This window comes from Rhinolophus sinicus, linkage group LG15 (assembly GCF_036562045.2).
Source record: "Rhinolophus sinicus isolate RSC01 linkage group LG15, ASM3656204v1, whole genome shotgun sequence".
Lineage (NCBI taxonomy): Eukaryota > Metazoa > Chordata > Mammalia > Chiroptera > Rhinolophidae > Rhinolophus > Rhinolophus sinicus.
In genome coordinates, this window is record NC_133764.1 from 1,769,377 (window position 1) to 1,786,883 (window position 17,507).

At 52.2% G+C, this 17,507-nt stretch overlaps 1 protein-coding gene and 1 long non-coding RNA gene across 10 annotated transcripts in view; one reads left to right on the top strand and one right to left on the bottom strand.

Annotated features, from left to right (window-relative positions):
* The window catches only part of MPRIP (myosin phosphatase Rho interacting protein), a 133,506-nt gene that overhangs the window by 74,428 nt on the left and 41,571 nt on the right, over nt 1-17,507 (bottom strand). The gene's annotated exons all lie outside the window — the stretch shown is intronic.
* LOC141568913 (uncharacterized) lies at nt 9,310-14,768 on the top strand. Its single transcript, XR_012492218.1, has 4 exons — nt 9,310-9,924; nt 10,019-10,505; nt 10,987-11,129; nt 14,578-14,768. It is a non-coding gene; the product is annotated as an uncharacterized LOC141568913 (long non-coding RNA).

Sequence of the window (17,507 nt, forward strand, 5' to 3'; positions counted from 1 at the left end):
CTTGCGCCCTATTGCCAGGGAGACAGGAGCACCCCGAACAGTGCCCAGTCTTCTGAGTTCCACGCCCCACCGTACCCAAACCTGGCAGCAGGACTGAATCCCCACCCTAGGAAGGCTCCTAGGCTCCTTCCTGAGGATCCTTGGGGTGTGTCATTGGGAGGGGCTGGAAGAAGCACCCTGTTCTTCCCAGACCCAAGTGCTTCTCCGTAGTTCAAAGAAAAAACCCACAAGCACTGTCACCCTCCTTCTCGGGGCAGGAATCTAGAGTCCATCAAAACCTGATGGCTTCTCGGTGAAACTTCCAAATGGCAGGAGCAGAAGTGAAGAAGCAAAACGTGCGGCAGATGTAAAAACCTTTCGAGAGGGGGCAGCCGGCTGGCTCAGCTGGTTAGCTCAGTTGGTCACAGCGCCATGCAGCAACAAGGTTGCCGGTTCATACCCACATGGGTCACTGTGGGCTGCGCCCTCCACAACTAGATTGAAACAATTACTTGACTTGGAGCAGATGGGTCCTGGAAAAACACACTTAAAAAATAAACAGTTAAAAAACAAAAGCCTTCAGAGAGAAGGGGGTTTCACTGCTTGCAAAGACTCCCTCACCTCAGTAAAAGGATTTATGAGGATCCACGGGCCTCTGCAAGCATTACAGAAAGGCCTGCATTTGAAAAAGAAGTCCCTATCTTGGATGTCCTCACTAGTCTCTTTCCTACTGGAAATTCGCAACCAATTCCTCAGAAATTTACACTTCCTGAGGCTCTGCATCGACACAGTGATGTTTTAAGATCCATCTTTATAATTTGCCACTCCCAACAAGTCCTTCCACGGCTGAGAAAACATACAGATCGGTCAGTTATGGAGGCTTAGCAGCAATTTTTGTCCATGTATGGGGTCCCTTTTTTCGTGATATTCCTCAACCCTAATGAAAACCCAGTCTCTGAAATAAATAGCGGTCCTGCTCACAGCCGAGGCTGACCTGCTTCCCATGAAACGGCCCTCCATCCCCAAATCTCTCCAACTGGCCTGGCCAAACCTTCAGCTGGTCAGAGGCACGAGGCACCCAGGAAGACCCAGCCGTGGAGCAGCACCCGGGGGGACAGGCAGGACGGCGTTTCCTGGCACTGGCGGCCCTGTGGGCCTTCGAGCAAGCGCAGGCGGGGCAAGGATATTTGGGAAAGCGGTCTCCAGAAGTGTTTTTGGCACCCCCTCTCAGAAACGGGCACATCTCAACCCTGCTAAGACCACAGGCTTTGCTCACACTGATGTCCCCGCCGCTGCCAGCCACCACCAAATCCTCTGGGCAGAGGCGCTTCTGCAAGTTGATCGCAAAGGGCCAAGCAGAAATGACTAGAAACCACCGCGGGCTCACTGGTGTGAGAATCCAGTTTCCTCTCACTCATCCAGCCATTCACTGGACTAGTAAGTACAGTCCGTCCTCCATACCCACAGGTTCTGCATTGTGGATTCAACCACCACTAAAACTATTTTTTAAAAAGTTGTGTTGCTGCTGACGTGTACTATGTAGTTAGGCCTACAATGGTTGTGTCTGTACTGAAGATGTACGGTCTTTTTTTCTGGTCAGTATCCCCTAAACAATACAGTATAACAACTATTTACACAGCATTTCCATTGCATGAAATATTACCAGTAAGCTAGAGCTGATGTGGCATACACAGGAGGGTGTGCGTAGGATATATGCAAATATGACGCCATCTTCTGGAAGGGACTGGAGCAGGCATGGATGCTGTCACCCCAGGGTCCTGGGACCCCACACCCCCCCAGACACCGAGGGACAACTGTGGGGAGCGTCTCTGTGGTGTCGGGCGTTGCAGGGCTGAAGGAGACAGAGGCCCAGGCCAGGACCCTGCCTTACCACAGCACCCCACACACTGACCCCCGAGGAGCCCCTCAAACCCACCTGGAGATGCTGTGCTTCCTGATCTAGGTGCTGGCTGCACAGCGCAGGGTTCTGAAAACTCAAGCTGTGCACCGTGTGAGGTGTGCGCTTTCCGTGTGCCAACCACCCCCCAAACCAGTGGGAGCCCCACCAGAACAAGCCTCTCGAGACAGAAGATGGTACTCGGCGCCCCACAGCAGGGCCCCGAGTGTCTTAGGGAAACACCAGATGGGGGCGTAAGCACAGACGGGGGGCCCACGTTGCTGGGCGTCAGGCCCTCCTTTGGGGGAAAGGCTGAAGGCGGGACTGGAGGGGCCCACATGCAGAATGGAGGGGGCGGCTCCGCAGCCAGCGGCCGGCCCAGCGGCCTTGTGGCTGAGCACAGGGGGCAGCTCGCAGGAGGCGCCGCTGAAAGAAGACGCTGGGTCTGTGTCTGTGATGCAGGACAGGGAGGCTTCCAGCAGCCGGGGAGGAAGGCGATGGGGAGGAGGGCGATGGAGACACCGTTCTGCTTCAGGGGCTTCCTGACAGCAGCCGGGGACTGTGTTTAGCAGGAAGGAAGGAGGCAAGACACGGCCACAGGGAGCCGGGAACCACGCACATGCATGTTCTCTGCCGGGGACAAAGAAAGGATCCTCTGTCAAGTAAGGAAAAGTAAATTCTGGCAACTCATCACCAACGAGTTCATAAACAGCTGCAAAACCCATGACCACGTGGCCCAAGCAGGATCTGGCCTGGCATGATTCACTACGCACACGCAGGAAAAACCGCTGCTAACGGGCCAGGAAATGCCAGGCACGTGTCTGATCCTTCTTCGAGCGGAGGCGGCCTCGCAGTGTAACCTCGGGCAACTTACTTAAGCTCTCTAGGCCTCAGTGTTTCTCATTTATAAAATGGAGGTGAAAATAGTGCCTGCGCCACAAAGGCTGTCACAAGGATTAAATGAGAGAATGTTTAGAGAGCAGGAAAGAACGGCGTCTGGCACACAGTAGGTGCTACAAGAGTATTTGACAAATAAATAAAATGCATACTCTTCATTACCATCTCAGTTTTACTCATGAGGAAACACATTCAGAAAGGATAAAAACAATGTGCCGGGCCATCAAGGAAATGGAAATCAAAATCACAAGGTACCACTTCACACCCACTAGGATGAGAATAATGTCACAGACAGACAGTGACAAGTTTCGAGATGCACTCGAGAAACCAGAACCTTCAGACATTGCTGGAGGGAATGTAAAATGGTGCAGCCACTTTGGAAGACAGTCTGGCAGCTCCTCAGAATGTTAATACCATGTGACCCAGCAATTCCACTCCCAGATTACATCCCAGAGAATTATTAACACAAATGTCCTCTCAAAACCTGTACAGAGTTCGAAGCAGCACTGCTCATGATAGCCCAAAAGTGGAAACAACCCAAATGTCCACCAACGGGTGAACAGATAAACAAAATGTGGTCTATCCATTCGATAGAATACTATTTAGCTTTAAAAATGAATGAAATCCTAATACATGCTACAACACAGGTGAACCTTGAAAACATCATGCTGAGTGAAAGAAGGCAGACACAGAAGACCACATATTATAAGAGTCCATTTATATGAAATGTGCAGAATGGGCAAATCCAGAGCAGAGAGCTGCCTGAGGCTGGGGGGCGGTGGAGGAAAATGGGGAGTGACTATTAAACGGTACGGGGTTTCTCTTTGGAGCGATGAAAATGTTCCAAAATTGACTGTGGTGACGGTTGCAGACCTCTCGTCAATGCACTACTAAAACCCAGTGACTTGTTTGCTTTAACTGGGTGTGTTGTGTAGTACAGAATTATATCTCAATAAAACTACTACCAAAAAGAAATTTCTTTACTTGCAGTTCTACAATCAGCCAGCTGCTGAGCCAGGGTTTAGAGGTGCAAGTCCCCACTCACCCCATGGCCCTCGGCCGCCCCTCTGTGGCCCGTCATAGGCCTTGCCCCTGGGTGTTCTGGGCACCCTAACCTTCACTTCTCCCCTATCTGCATGTATCGGAATTTATAAGCACTCAGGCCGCCATACCAAAGAGAAAGTAAAAAAATGCTGTTTGCCACAGGGAGACTTTATATTAACAATCAAAGCTACAACCCTTACCTCAGCTGAGCCGTCTAACCTCCCTCACTACTGTTCTGGGAGCTTCGGCAGAGCTGTTCTCTCCCCCCCGCCCCCCCACAAGGCTCTGGACCGGTGTCCTCTCCACACAAGCACAACCAGGTTCTCATCCAGGGTGTGTGTGGGGGGGAGGGCAGGTGTAAGACTCTCTCACTCCCCAATGGCCATACCAGGAAAGTTGGCATGTGGATGGCAGGAAAGGGAAGAGTCTCCACCTCCTCCCTCCCTCACACAGACTGGTGCCCCCAGGCTCCCCCAGACTGCCCAGTCTGTGGGCTCCGCGATGTGAAAGCTCCGCCTCTGCTTCTCACAGTCAGGCCTCTCTGACCTCACCTCCTGCACCCCCCCCCCCCAGCTGCTACCTGTGAGTGGGCGGCAGCATTTCCTCTGAAGGTGCCTGCGTGCCTCTCCCCCAGCAAGGCCTGGAGCTCCCTGAGGTTGGGAGGAAGACCCCCCCTCCCCGATTTCTTAGCTCAACGGAAGAAACAAAGCACATGCTTAGAGATCATTGAATAAAAGAACAAGACAGCCAACAGCAGGGAAGCTCCTTTCCCACAGAAGAGTTAAGGGCCTACTCAGGGCCTCAGCTCATGGGTCTATTACAGAGTGCTGGTCAGGGCACTTGTCAAAAAACAAGGCACCAAACGCAATGGCCAATGTGTCACTTTCCAGAAAATGCCCCTTAGGACAGAGGCCGAGAGCTAAACACCCAGGTCAGTGCTGGGCCACTACCTCACAGGAGTCAGCTGGCATTTGTTTCCTCAGCCTTCTGGAACACCCTGGCACAAGACGGAGCAGGTCCCTGCCACTGTGAGGGGGCACGCACTCCCCAATCAGGAAGCTATGCCCAGCCAGATGCTTTTCAAATTCACTCCTCACAAAAACCACACAAAGTGGGCACAACTCCTATGTCAAGGTAAAGAGGGTGTGGCTGAGAAGCTGGGGGGCCAAGCAAATTAGGGAGCCCCCGAACTAGGCAGGGAGCCCTGGTCTTAACCAAAACCCCACGCCCTCACGGCGACGGCTGTCCAACAAACAGTCGGGATAGGCTGAACCCCTGGAAGCATCCGCGGGGATCCCTCTACCGACCTGCTGCTCCCCAGCAGGGCACATGGTTACCCAGGTCCCCTCCAAAGTTAATTAAATACTTCGAGTTAACTGTAGTCCCAGGATTTCTGTACTTGGGATGAGCCAAGGGGCCAAGTGAATTTACTGGATGGCCTCAATTGTCTCTGAAACATTGCTCCCAATTCCAGATGGTGTTGGAGGCTGCAGGGTGAGACCCCCTAACTCAGGTTGTGAATATATTCTACACGCTATTCTTACAGCTGTTAGAGCCACAAAAAGTTCTTTGTTTGGGGGAAAAGCTAAATGACAATTGTTCTCAAGAAAACACGCTGCCCCACATCCTACGAGATGTCCTGTTGCTAAAAAGGAACAAAGAAGCTTTACTCAAAGATTTGATTCTTCCAGCTTAAAATGAGGGCACCAGCACTCAGGGCAACGGTGTGCAAAGGGCCGCTGTCTGAGGCAGGATGGGAGGAGAGCGTATCTGAAATCCATCTGTTTTGCTGAAGAGAATGATGCTTCCATCTTTTTTCAGTACTCATTTCACTGCCGAGATATCCTGATAAGCAGGTAAGAGAGGGAGACGCTCCTTCAGCAACAGGGGTCTCATCAGGAAGGAAGCAGCATCAATGCTGACAGCCGCTGACTATTGCTTAATAGAGCAGGGGCCATGGAAGGGGCAGTTTCCACAGCGAGCGCCTTTGTCTCCAGCAAAAACAGATTTGTTTTGGTCCAGGCACGAACATCAACTCTTTCCATGAAAAGAGAGAAGGCCCGAAAGCAGATCAAAGCACAAGGTGAGCTGCTTAGCTCCACGAGGGCCTCCAGTTAGGCAGCTTACTAAAAATAGAGGCCACCGCTTCCAAAACAGCCAGGGCAACCGGCTACAGAGGCCGCTGTGCGCTGGGGGCGCTGGGGTCAGAAGAACGTCTGAGCCTGAGCCTCCTCGCAGCACCGGCCCCAGAGCGGGCGGGGCTGAGGGCAGGACAGGGCCCAGTGTCAGGCTCCTCTGTGTGCGGAGGAGGCAGCGAGGCCACCTCGGCTCTGCACTTGGCCAGACCTTCCCTCTAGACGTCCTCCAACGCACCTCTGCCCCAGGCCGGGAAGCGGAAGCGCCTCAGTGGCTGCTGGGAGCGAGGAGGCCCTCGGACGTGCTGCACTGCACCGCCCTGCCTCAGGTGACACACCTGCGGGGAGCCGGAGGCGCGAGGAGGCACCCACAGGAAGAAAACACGAGAGGCAGCCCGCAGCGGGAGGAGGGCACACTCCAAGCCACCGACGTCAGGACACATGCTGCTTAAGTGTGTGCGTCCCACAACGGCGTCAGCTCTAGCGGCCCCTGCTAGACAGAGTGGTTACAAAGGACGCCAACAAATGAGGGGAAGCCACAGGCCATGGGGCTGGAGGGTAAGGGCAGCGTCCCATCCAATTGCTTTTGCAGACGTAAGGCCACAACACCCACCTCTGCGCCGCCCAGCAGGCCCAAACCCTAGCGAGGTGCTGGCGGAGCCCCGGGTGTCCCGCTGGGTGGGAAATGCAAGGACAGGGAGGATGGGCGCGCCACCAGCATAAGACCACGGGCTGTCTCGCTGCCTTCTCAGGGCCGTGTGTGGAGGCTCTCAGCACACGCAGATGAGGCAGGAGTGATTCGCGGAGTCACACACACCCTGTCCCAGGGCCCTTCCTCCGCACCACAGGGCCGACGTGTGACGCCTCAAGCCTGGGCTGTCACTGGCCCCTCGTAAACCCCGGGAGCGAGCAAAGCCAGCCGTCCCGCCTGGAGGGCAGGCAGCGGCAGCACCGGAGCTTTCCTTCTTTGGGGTGCCCTGTCATCTCTGGCACAGAACGAAACGAAGGCGGGTGCTCGTGAAGACCACAGGACAAAAGGGGCCCCTGGTGAGTGCACGGAGCTGATGCACGTCCGCCTTCCCACCCCGAGGCCGGGTCTTCACTAGAGGGCCACCTTGAACAGCAACGGCCCTGAAAAATGGGGCGGGGGAGCCTAGAAACACCTCTCAGGTGATTATCGCCAACCAGAAGTTCCCACTTTTGCAGCCCTGGAATCACAGGTAAGCCAAGCCTCATCTAGGCCAGACCCCCAGCCCGTGGGAGTCAGCAGGGGGCAACGGGCTCTGGGCCGCGGGCACAGCTGCAGGGAGCGCGTCCCGAGAAGGGCCGCCCCAGAGGAACTTGGCCCGCCACTGCCGGAGTTTGCAAACATGCCACAAAATCGGGAAGTATAAACAGCCTTTGGCCTTTCAAGTTCTATTTCTAGAGCTCTACCCTCAAGAAATAATTCCCCCCAAAAAAGGAAAATATATGCACAGTTGGAGTCCTTGCTACTGGCAAAATGTTTACAGTTGTTTTTCTTTGAAAAAACATGAAAAAAAAAGTTTTTTGAAAGCTTGGTCATTAATACTACCAAAATGTTAAGGTCTGCTTGTTAAGCAGTTGGCAGGCATTCCTGGACCTGAGAGGAAGGGACCTACCTTCAGGGCGAAGCGTGCCTTTGCAGCTCGAAGGGCCAAAACGGCCAGTCTCCCCTCTCCCTACTGCCGGAGATGAATTCTCCAACGGAACAGGAGGGTGGCAGGGAAAACAGGAAATGTGCCTCCACTGAGTTCTCATTTAATACCCACAATCATCCCCAAAAGCTGTTATTACTCTCCCCATTCCACAGATGAGAAAAATTAGGTTTGGCAAGTTTACAAAAGTATTCAAGGTCACAAGAGAGCTTGCACCTCTCTCTGCTCTCTGCCACGTGGGGACACGAGTCGGCCTTCTGAAACCTGGAAGAGGGCTGTCGCCGGACTCAGCCAGGCTACACACAGCCTGATCTGGGACTTCCAGACTCCAGGACCAGGAGAAATCAATCACTATTGTTTATAAGCCCCTCAGTCTATGGTGGATATTACAGCAGCCCAAACGAACTAACACAGCTTCCAAGAGGCATCGACCTCAGCACCACCAGACCACCAGACGTGGCCCCTCCATCCAGAAGGAGGGCCACTCAGGCACACCCTCTGCTGATGGCACGTGACAGGCTGCCGTCAGAGATGTGACACCTGAAGGATTTCTCCTTTGGGAATAATTCTAAACAAGTAAACCAAAAAGGGCCTGTCATCACTTAAACACAAAAACGTTCGTATCAAGACAATTTCTCGGGATAGTGGGTTTATCTTTTCACCTTCACGCTTTCCTGATTTTACAAAATGTGTACAACATGTTCATTTTATAATTGAGAAAAACATTTGTACAGCAGTTTTCGTGGCATTTGCTCTCTTATATGAGAATGCATCCCTTGGTTTCAAGATCCAATCCAGTATTTATGTATATTCAATTATCTACATTTTAGCCACAGGTTTACATCACTTTAAGAAATCTGAATAGGACAATTCAGTTACAAGAAAAGCAAATAGAGGGACAGCTTTTCACATTAGGATATGGTGCCATCAGTGTAACTTGGTTACACTGGGCGTTCTCTGCTGGACCCAGTGAGGGCACAGTACTAGACGGCCCATTCCTTCTAAAACTGGGCAAGAGCTTGGAAAGAAGGGGCCTGCAGAGGAAGGGGGGGAGGAGGGAGGAAGAAGGAGGGGCTGAGAAGCAAATGGCTTTCAGCTGGCTCCCCATTTACAAGGTCTGTGCCTTTGACTTGGCTATTTTTGGGTTTCTGAGGGGGGTTGAGAAATTCTTCCCATAGCCACCCAGTTTGGCAGCTCCTTTGCCCTCGCTCCCCTTCCCTAGCCCTCCCCTCCCCCTCCCAGATGAAGGAAGCAGACCGCTGAGTATTCCTCTCCCCCCAGCCACCCCCTTTACCCCACCCCCCATGCTCTTAAGAGTATCTGTAGGCCTCATCCACTTGCTTGTCTCTCTATACAAAGCTGGGAAAATGTGGAAATAAATAAAGCCTCAATTAGGCAGGCATCCAAGGACTGGGGGCGGGGCGGGGCAGGGGTCTGAGGCTCGGTCCCAGTCCAGGAATGCCTGAGAAAGCTCTGGGAGCCTCAGGCAGCAGCTCCGAGGTTGGAGGCTTCCCACAAACTCTTTTTCAGCCAGTGCTGCACAGGCACCACCAGGGGCCTGCAAGCCGCCTCCGTTCCCACACCAAGACTGACTTCCGCTGCCTGCCTGCTGCAGGAGGACCTGGCCTCCCTCCGACACACCACACACAAGGTCCCCTTTGCTTCTCCTTGATTCCCTTTCCAGAGCAGGAGGCAGGACCTCCAGTGCAGACCTGGACCCAGGCGCAGCGGCAGCTCTCCAGATGGAACAAAGGCAGTTTCCCCCTTTCCGCTGTGGAAACTTAGTGTTTCTTATTTACTCCATTCTGGGCCTGGACAGAGCAATGAGTAGAACATTTTATTCCTTCCCCCCAAGTTGAGAGGTGGAAAGAGAAGTGGATTCTGCAGGGAAGAGACAGGGCAGGAAGAGGTTCACAGATATTTTTAGAGACATGGGAATTAAGCAAACAGGGAGCTTCTGAGGCCGGAAACAACTTTGTTTCCATCTCAATTCTGAAAGGCCAAATGGGCGGTTTGGAGAAAGGGGCCTGCAGTGTGGCAGCGACAGGAAAGGACTCTAGGGAAAAGGAGAAAGAAGCCGAGCTGAGATCCTGCGGGCCGCTTCACTCTTTACTACTGTCTAGTGGGCTCCCACATTTGTAACAGCTGGGCAAACGTCACTACTTCAGATCTGTGTTGGGGGCACCAAGTAAGATCCAGACCGTGGGTATCCCCTCCCACCCCTGGCCCCGGAAGGGCCAGTCAGCCCTCTGCTGCCTGCTCCCAGCCTTCCCAACTCTCAGCAGAAGTGCAGGCGGTAAGAAGGGGGGGGGGGGGGTGAGGTGCCAATCACCCCAGATCCCTTTGCTGCTGATTCGCGATCTGAAGTAAAAATGTTCCATTATCTGCAGGCTTCCAATGAGTCAGGCCACCTCAGTTCTTTGAGACTGCAAACACGTTCCTAAATGTCTGGGGGGTGCCTCACTCAAGAAGCATCTCTCTATGACCTGCAAAACAGCTACAAAAGCAGGTCATTGGACCCGGAGAAAGGAAAACGGAGAAGAAAGTGAACAACGCTGGACGCCTTCTGCTTACAGAGCGCGCGCTTCTGGGACACAGCCTGGCAGTGAACATCCACGGCCTCAAGAACACACACACTCTGGACCCAGTGACTCTGCTGGGAGTGTGGGCTGAAGCATTATAAAACAAGGAAAGAAAAACTTGGAAACAACCTGGATGTCCGACAGTGTGGAATAAATGAATCAAATGCAGCCACGTGATGGAAGAGCGTGTAGCTAATAGAGACGGTGCTTCAAAGGATGACATGGGAACTGCTGGACAGAACATTTCTATTAAAATAACAGGTTTATTATAAAAATTCTTCATTTTAGGCCTCATGTAAGTATAAAACACCCTAACAGAATATATAAACCATGATATTAAAAGATTTTTATCTCTGGGTGATAAACGGGCAACTTTGTTTCCTGCATGCTTTTTGTTTCCCAAATTGTTCACCATGAACGTGTTTTATTTCGGACAGTAGGGGTGAAAAATCACTATTTCTTTAGCCCCATCTTGTGCTACCACCTCAGTGCTTTAAGGGAGCCTGCGTACTTCCAGCACCAGACACTCCCTCTACCTAGAAGTACCTCCCTCTCCACCTGCAGAATATTCTTAATTTGTTCCTCCCCAGGGAGCTCAAGCTCACTAGCTCCTGTGGCCTGCAGGGTACGAGGGTCTCTCTCTCTCTCTCTCTCTCTCTCAGCACTTATGTGTCCCATGATGGCTGACCACCCCCCCCCTCCCGTTTTCCTGAGTACAGACTATTAGATCCTAGAGGGCAAGGACCCTTTTTCATCTTTATTTTTCTAACTCCCAGTCCGTCTATGACACACAGCAAGCGAGCAACAAGTGAATGAATGAATTCAACCTCTCTCATGGTTTCCCAAAGCCCCCGGAGAGTCATCGAGAAAACATCTGGTGTGGGAAGAAGGAAAAGACGACAGCGTGCTGTGGCCCTGGGTAAGAACAAGCCCAAGTCACAGATCTCCCTGATGGCATTTCTCAAGGCAGCCAGAGTATCAGTTGCAGAACCTGCCTGGTCCATGACAACAAGGGTCTATTGTTGGTAGAAGTAGGTGACTGGGCCCGATCAGTAAAGGGCCTTATTCACCCGAGGAGATAAGATAAACTCTCTCTCTTTAACTTTGTTTGGAATAGCAGTCATCATTAACCCTTGGGTTCCAACAAGAAGAATTTGAAATTTCAAGTATTTATGAAAGAATCTCTGCTTCATACGAGAGGCTGACGCAAACTATGGGCAGTACATTTAAATCAGGAGGTGAAACGACATACACCCGCTGGCAGGCATGCATGCATTCACTCACTCACCCACCCACCACCACCACCAGGTACACAGAGAGCTATACAGACACACAGAAATATGACCCATACAGAACAAAACAAGGACAGAGAACAGAAAGGAACAATAGCATAGAAAGAGGGGTGGGGAAGGCAGGAAGGACTTGCCCACATTGCAAACCAGCACAGGCCCTCAGTGTGCAGACCGATTCCTGAAATGCACGAGGGTCGAACGAATATGGCAGTATGTTCAAGGTCCTGCTAAAACCCTAATAAAAATAACCACAAAGGAATTTTTAAAAAATATACACTCTCAAGGACAAAAAACTGGGGCGAGAGAGAACAGCAGCTGTGTCCTGCCGACAGCATCCAGCGGGTGGGTCTCCGCAGGGGCCCCACACTAGGCAGTGGGCACCACTGTGGGGGGGGCGGGGGGACGGTCCCGTGCAAGTCTGCATCCTGAAAGCTGACCCCCCCCCCCACTCCAAGTCCTTCTGCTGTCTCCCTAGACTGCAGATGAGAGGATTTGTACCGGGGACATTTGAGGGTCCCCCTAAAGTCACCAGGTCCCTGCCTGACTGTCCTCCTAAGGCAAGGCCCCCTACACACACCCTTCACATGCAGCCTCATTTTTAAATACAAGCTCTCGGCCAAGGTTCACCACTCAGATTAAAACTTCAAAATTACTGAAATTAAGAGAAAGTATTGTATCCATGAAGCATGAATAAGATGCTATAAAAATGGACATACAGAAAACAAAAAATGAGCTCTAAGAAACTAAAAATATGACTGCTGGCATAAGAATCAGAATAAAAATATGAAAACATGATAGCTGGAACAGAGGGTTTAAGGCAAGGTTAATGAAATCTCAGGCGTGACAAAGCAACGCAAAAACAATAAAATTACAGACTCTGTCCAAAAGAACCAATAGCCAAATAACAGCAATCCTAGGAAAATGAGGCAAAGGAAATTAGCAGAGGAAACAAATACAAGAAAGCTTTCTAGACCAGAAGGACAGAACTTCCCACACGGAAAGGTTCGCAGGCTTCTAGCTCATTGAAAGAAAGTAGATCAATGCCAAGGCGTATCTTCATGACATTTTAGAACTCAAGGGATAATGAGAAGCTCCTAAAAGTTTTCAGAGAAAATTTCATTCATTTGCAAAGGATCAGGAATCAGATCCTTGGTACATGAACTTCTCAACAGCAGTAGTGGAAGTTAAGACAAAGAACAACACCTTCAAAATTCCAAGGGAAAATTCTTTCCAATCTAACATTCTATAACCAGTCTGGCTATCAACCAGAAGTGTAGGCAGGGAAGGCATTTTCAGACATGCAAGGTCTCAAAACTTTTTCTGCCCATGTGCCTTTGTCAAGGGTGGTTACTTCAAGTAACACCCCCCACAAAAAAAGAAAGGAGAGAGAGATCAATGTAAGGCACACAGGAAAAGGAGGAAGGGAACCTCCAGGGTGACGCAAGGAAGGGCCAACCCCAGGCTGAGCTACGGCGCAGGCCTGCAGGAGAGCCAGTCCATTGGGACACGAGGGCAGAAAGCGCCACGACGGACGGCACGTGACAAACAGGAGCCAGCACACCAGGCACCTGCCCACACTCAGGGGAGTTTCATAGTTCTGTCAGAAAGTTAAGAGTTCAATTAAGGTTAGTTAAACCGACACACAATGAGGGGGGAGGCGATTAACAACTGCAAGAGACACCAAATGCCAAACGAAGCAGAACCATAGTTTACTACACGGCTTGACCGTGCACACTTTCTACCTGGTCACAATAACTGAACGCTACTGACTTAAGCCTAATATTAGCTTCACTACACCGGCGGGAGGGAGGCAGCGTGCGCGCAACGGGGAGGGTACGCACGTACCTGCACATGCGCACGTGTGTGTTGTGTGCAGTGCAGCCACAGGGCAAGGAACTAACTCCCATCTTACGGCGCACAACACTACGTTTAAAAACTCCAGAGGCAGCGGTACGAACTTGTGATTTACAAACGCAAGGTGAGCACCAGGATGCTCTGGCTACAGGAGTAGGAAACGGCCTCCCCTGCGAACAGGCTCCAGAGTGAGGAAGAAAGGGGCAGGGGAGTGGACTCCTGTGTTATAAGCCTCGTGCTTACATATTTGACTATAAAATTTGTATGCAAATTACTCTGGGGGAAGAAAAAAGCCCCCATGATGCCTTTCAAGTTTCTCACGTGGCCCATTTTCAGCCTTCACGTAGGTCGGGAAGCGCAGTGAAGCGCAGTAAGAGCCCACGGTAAATGCTGAGCTACAGGAGAGAAATGGACATGCATTGTATCACCCTCCAAACTGCCCACTGTCACACTGATAAGAACTGTCACACTGATAAGAACGCAGGAGACTGAGCTCCTGGGCCCTCAGATAAGCAGTGGGCCCTGGAGGCTACTTCTCTTTAGGGTGCGTTCGTGCATTCGTTCCTTCATGGGGCAAGGCCACTAGGAATAAAGAACTGTTCCCCTAAGTCAAAGACCTCAAATAGGGCATTCGCTGAGGAAAGTGTACGTGTTGCCTGAAGGAGTTGTGGAAAGATCATTTTTAAGGTTGTTACAATTTGAACACTTGATTTTGGCGTTTAATATAAAATTTAAATCAAATAACTGGATGTGTTCTAAAATTAGGCCGATGCTTTTCTCCCAGATGAGAGAAGGCTAACAACATATGAAGGAAAACAGCATGACCAAAGCTGCTACCAGGCCATCAGATGTTCAGATATACTAATAAAGCAAAAGGCTCCCATTGTATGCAGACCTGTCCCCTCTCCAATCCTTTCAAATCACTGCACAGGCCACCTTCACAGCACCTTCAATAACAAACACCCATGACCTCTCAAACGGTTAGTGAATGGGTGAAGGAATAAATAGAATAGATCCGTGTTTCCACATCCGTTCCTTTCTGCAGATAACTGGGCCCTCCTTTTCCCTCTGGGCAGTGGGGACAGCCATTCCCTGGTCTGGCCGGACACTGCTCTCCTCGTCTCCACAGGGGCCCACAGCAGTAGGACAAGGGGTCCCATCCAAGAAGATACCCCGATGTCCATCGATGTCACCTATATGAACTTGTGTCTTTCCCTACAGGGCACATACAGGAAAGAAAGACAAAAATGCTGAGTGAGCCTGAGAGGAAACTTTCACTCCTCTTTTCCTGCTCTGGAAAGGTAAGATGGTGTTTATTTCAGCAACAGCAGGGGCCTGGACCACTGGGCCAAGGGAAGCAAATGAAGAGAAAGAAAGGCGCATCAGGGGATGCGTGTCTGGCCTCTCCGGCTCCCCTGCCCACCCTGGTTAAGAAGAGAGAAAACAAAGGATTACAGATGTGCACCTTTCTAAGCCCAACCCTTGGTACAGGACTGTTGTTTACCTCGAATAAACGCCAATCAGCTTGTATCTGCATAGACTCGCAGCGGTGACTCTTTTTCTGATCATTTAACACGAGCTTTCCACACTCCTATAACAAGTCTCAGGATATAAAGCAGATGAAGTTGAGTCTGGCTACATGGACGATGGAAGTTTAGCTGAAATCAGTGACTGTGTGTTTGCACTTTGCACTGTAACACTGCCTATGCTCAGAGGGAGAGAATGTGCCTTGGAGAACACAATGGAAGGAAGCAATAAGATAATATGGGCAATCCAAGCCGAGACAGAGGGAGGGCGGGATGGGGCGGGGGGAGGGAGCCGTGAGCAAGTGAGGGACGTGAGATGTTTGGCTCATTTCCTGCTAAGGGCTCCCGTCTGCAGCTCAGCCCCACGCGTGCCTGTCCCAGGGTGGGCTGCCACGGCCTCACCATAAAACAGTACAACTCCGTTTACAGTGACACTCTGACTGTGCTTCATGTCTCCAATGTCAGTGTTCACGTAGAAACCATGCCTAGGCCCTCGGGCTGTGTTCCCAACTTCTTCTCGCAGAGTATGGCTTGTGTTCTCGTCTCCATCTTGGAATGGAGGCGCCCGAAAGACAAGATGCCACATGCATTCTCCTGACGCTCTCCCCACCCCAAGTCCAGGCCCTCCTCCTCCATCTCTACACCCCCACTGCCCAGGGTGAGAGCCCCAGCAGCCCCCGTGCCCTAAGCCAGGCGGCTCCGCGAGGGGCTTGCGTGCAGCACGCTGCTGCCACAAGCGCCGTGTGACCCTGGCCAGTGCAGTTCCAAGCCGCAAACGTGACTGAACGCCTACTGCACACACGACCACCTGCTGGTACAGGAGACGTGCGAGTGCGTCTGTGACTCGGGAACTCACAGCTCCTTAGGGACACTGCCCTGTTCCAGGCAGCGAGAGCATGCATCAAGGTGCAGACATGTCCTGAAAGCTGCTGGCAGTTGACTGGAGAACCATCCTCCCCCCACTGTGTCTGTTTCCTCACCTGTCGAAGGTCAGGCTGGACTAAAGGCCGCCTCCAAGGGGCCCCCCCAACACCACCCCACACCTACCATTCCCCTGGGCCCTTCAGATACACCAGGACAGCCTCCTACGTCCCTGGGACCGAGTATGTGGCAGTGCTGGCTGAGCCTCCTCCCGAGAATGCACTGGAAGTTGGGGCCGGGCACATCCTCCACACCCAGGCCTAAGTCCAACCTCACCCCTTCCCAGTGGATTCTTCTGACACTAGCTGCCTTAGGGGAATGAGGAAGAGGTGGCCTAGCCCTTTAATTGCCCCTGCTCACGTCTCGAGGCCAGCCGGGTACCTGTAGAAACTTCGTGCACTCAACAGGTGCCAGCAATCCAATGGATGTGCACCCATCACACAGCGAAGGCGCAAGGCCTTCTGCAGGCTTCCTCCTGCCGTACCAGGGCGCCGCACACACTGACAGGCAGCGCCCCGGAATCCTTGGGTCTGCAAGGGTGTGTGGGCCCCGGCCCACAGGGTGGGGACTGAGCCGGAGCAGCCCCACCCTCCACCCCGCGGCACCCTGGCAGCCTCGTGAACCCAATTTTGAATTCCTGACCCCCAGAACTGTGAGAGAACAAATCGGTGTTGTTTGAAGACAAAGTCGGTGACAATCTGTTCCAGCAGCCACAGGAAACCACCACAGCACTACTCTGTGTATTACCTGTACTATTCCTCCCAACAAAGCGCCCTGAAGCTCACGTCTGACACACGTCACTCCACAGGTGTTTGTGAAGGAATCGTTCACCGACGGGCACGGGCAGGACCAGAGCTTCGGGCAGGTCAGGACGTGGTATAATGTGAAGGGTACCCTCTTCCTTAACTGACCCCACTTGCTTCCACTGTTTCTCAGATGCCACCAGTGGACCCACTCCCTGGGTTCAGAGAGCAGTCCCACCTTTAAGAACAGCTCTTTCCTTTTCCTGCCAAAGAAAAGATTCTCCTGCAAAGGTGTTTTGTGGAGTGGAGCGAGGGCAGGAGAGATTACGACACTGCCACATTACGGATTCCTTCCGTGGCCCGGCTTGTCAAGCTGCTGGGGTGCCCATTTCCCAGGAAAGCCCAAAGCAGAAGACAAGGCCAGGCAGGAAGACGGGGGCATGGACGGTCCGGCCACTCTGCCCAGGGGGGCAGTGCACGCACACACACGAGCACACTAATGCTAGTTACGTGGCTCGTTTTTCAACCCAAATGTTTTCTGTTGCTAACTCCCATAAAATGACTTTTCCAACAGTCCTTTCCCTGATGCTACTTAGTTTCCTAACCAATTACTCCAAGCTGTTTACTTTCCTCATACATGAAGTCATTCCTCTGAGGGGAAGGGACCGCCAGCCCGTTATCACAAACACCTGCAGCAGCCAGAGGAGCCCACCCACAGCTCTGAGGAACCCCAGAGGGTGCCCATCACAGCGCATCCTCGCTGCCGTCCCGGTACAGAAATCCCTGCACCAACTCAACACAACTGCCGCTCCAACCGCCCTGTCCCCTCCTCCCGCCACTAAGAGCTGTGCACACTCAAAGGGCTAGCCAGATGGCTCCAAGGAGACACCAGGAAGAAAACCCACCATCAGCCTCCTTGTTAATTCATTGTGGGTGCCCAGAAGTCTCCCCACTCCGTAGC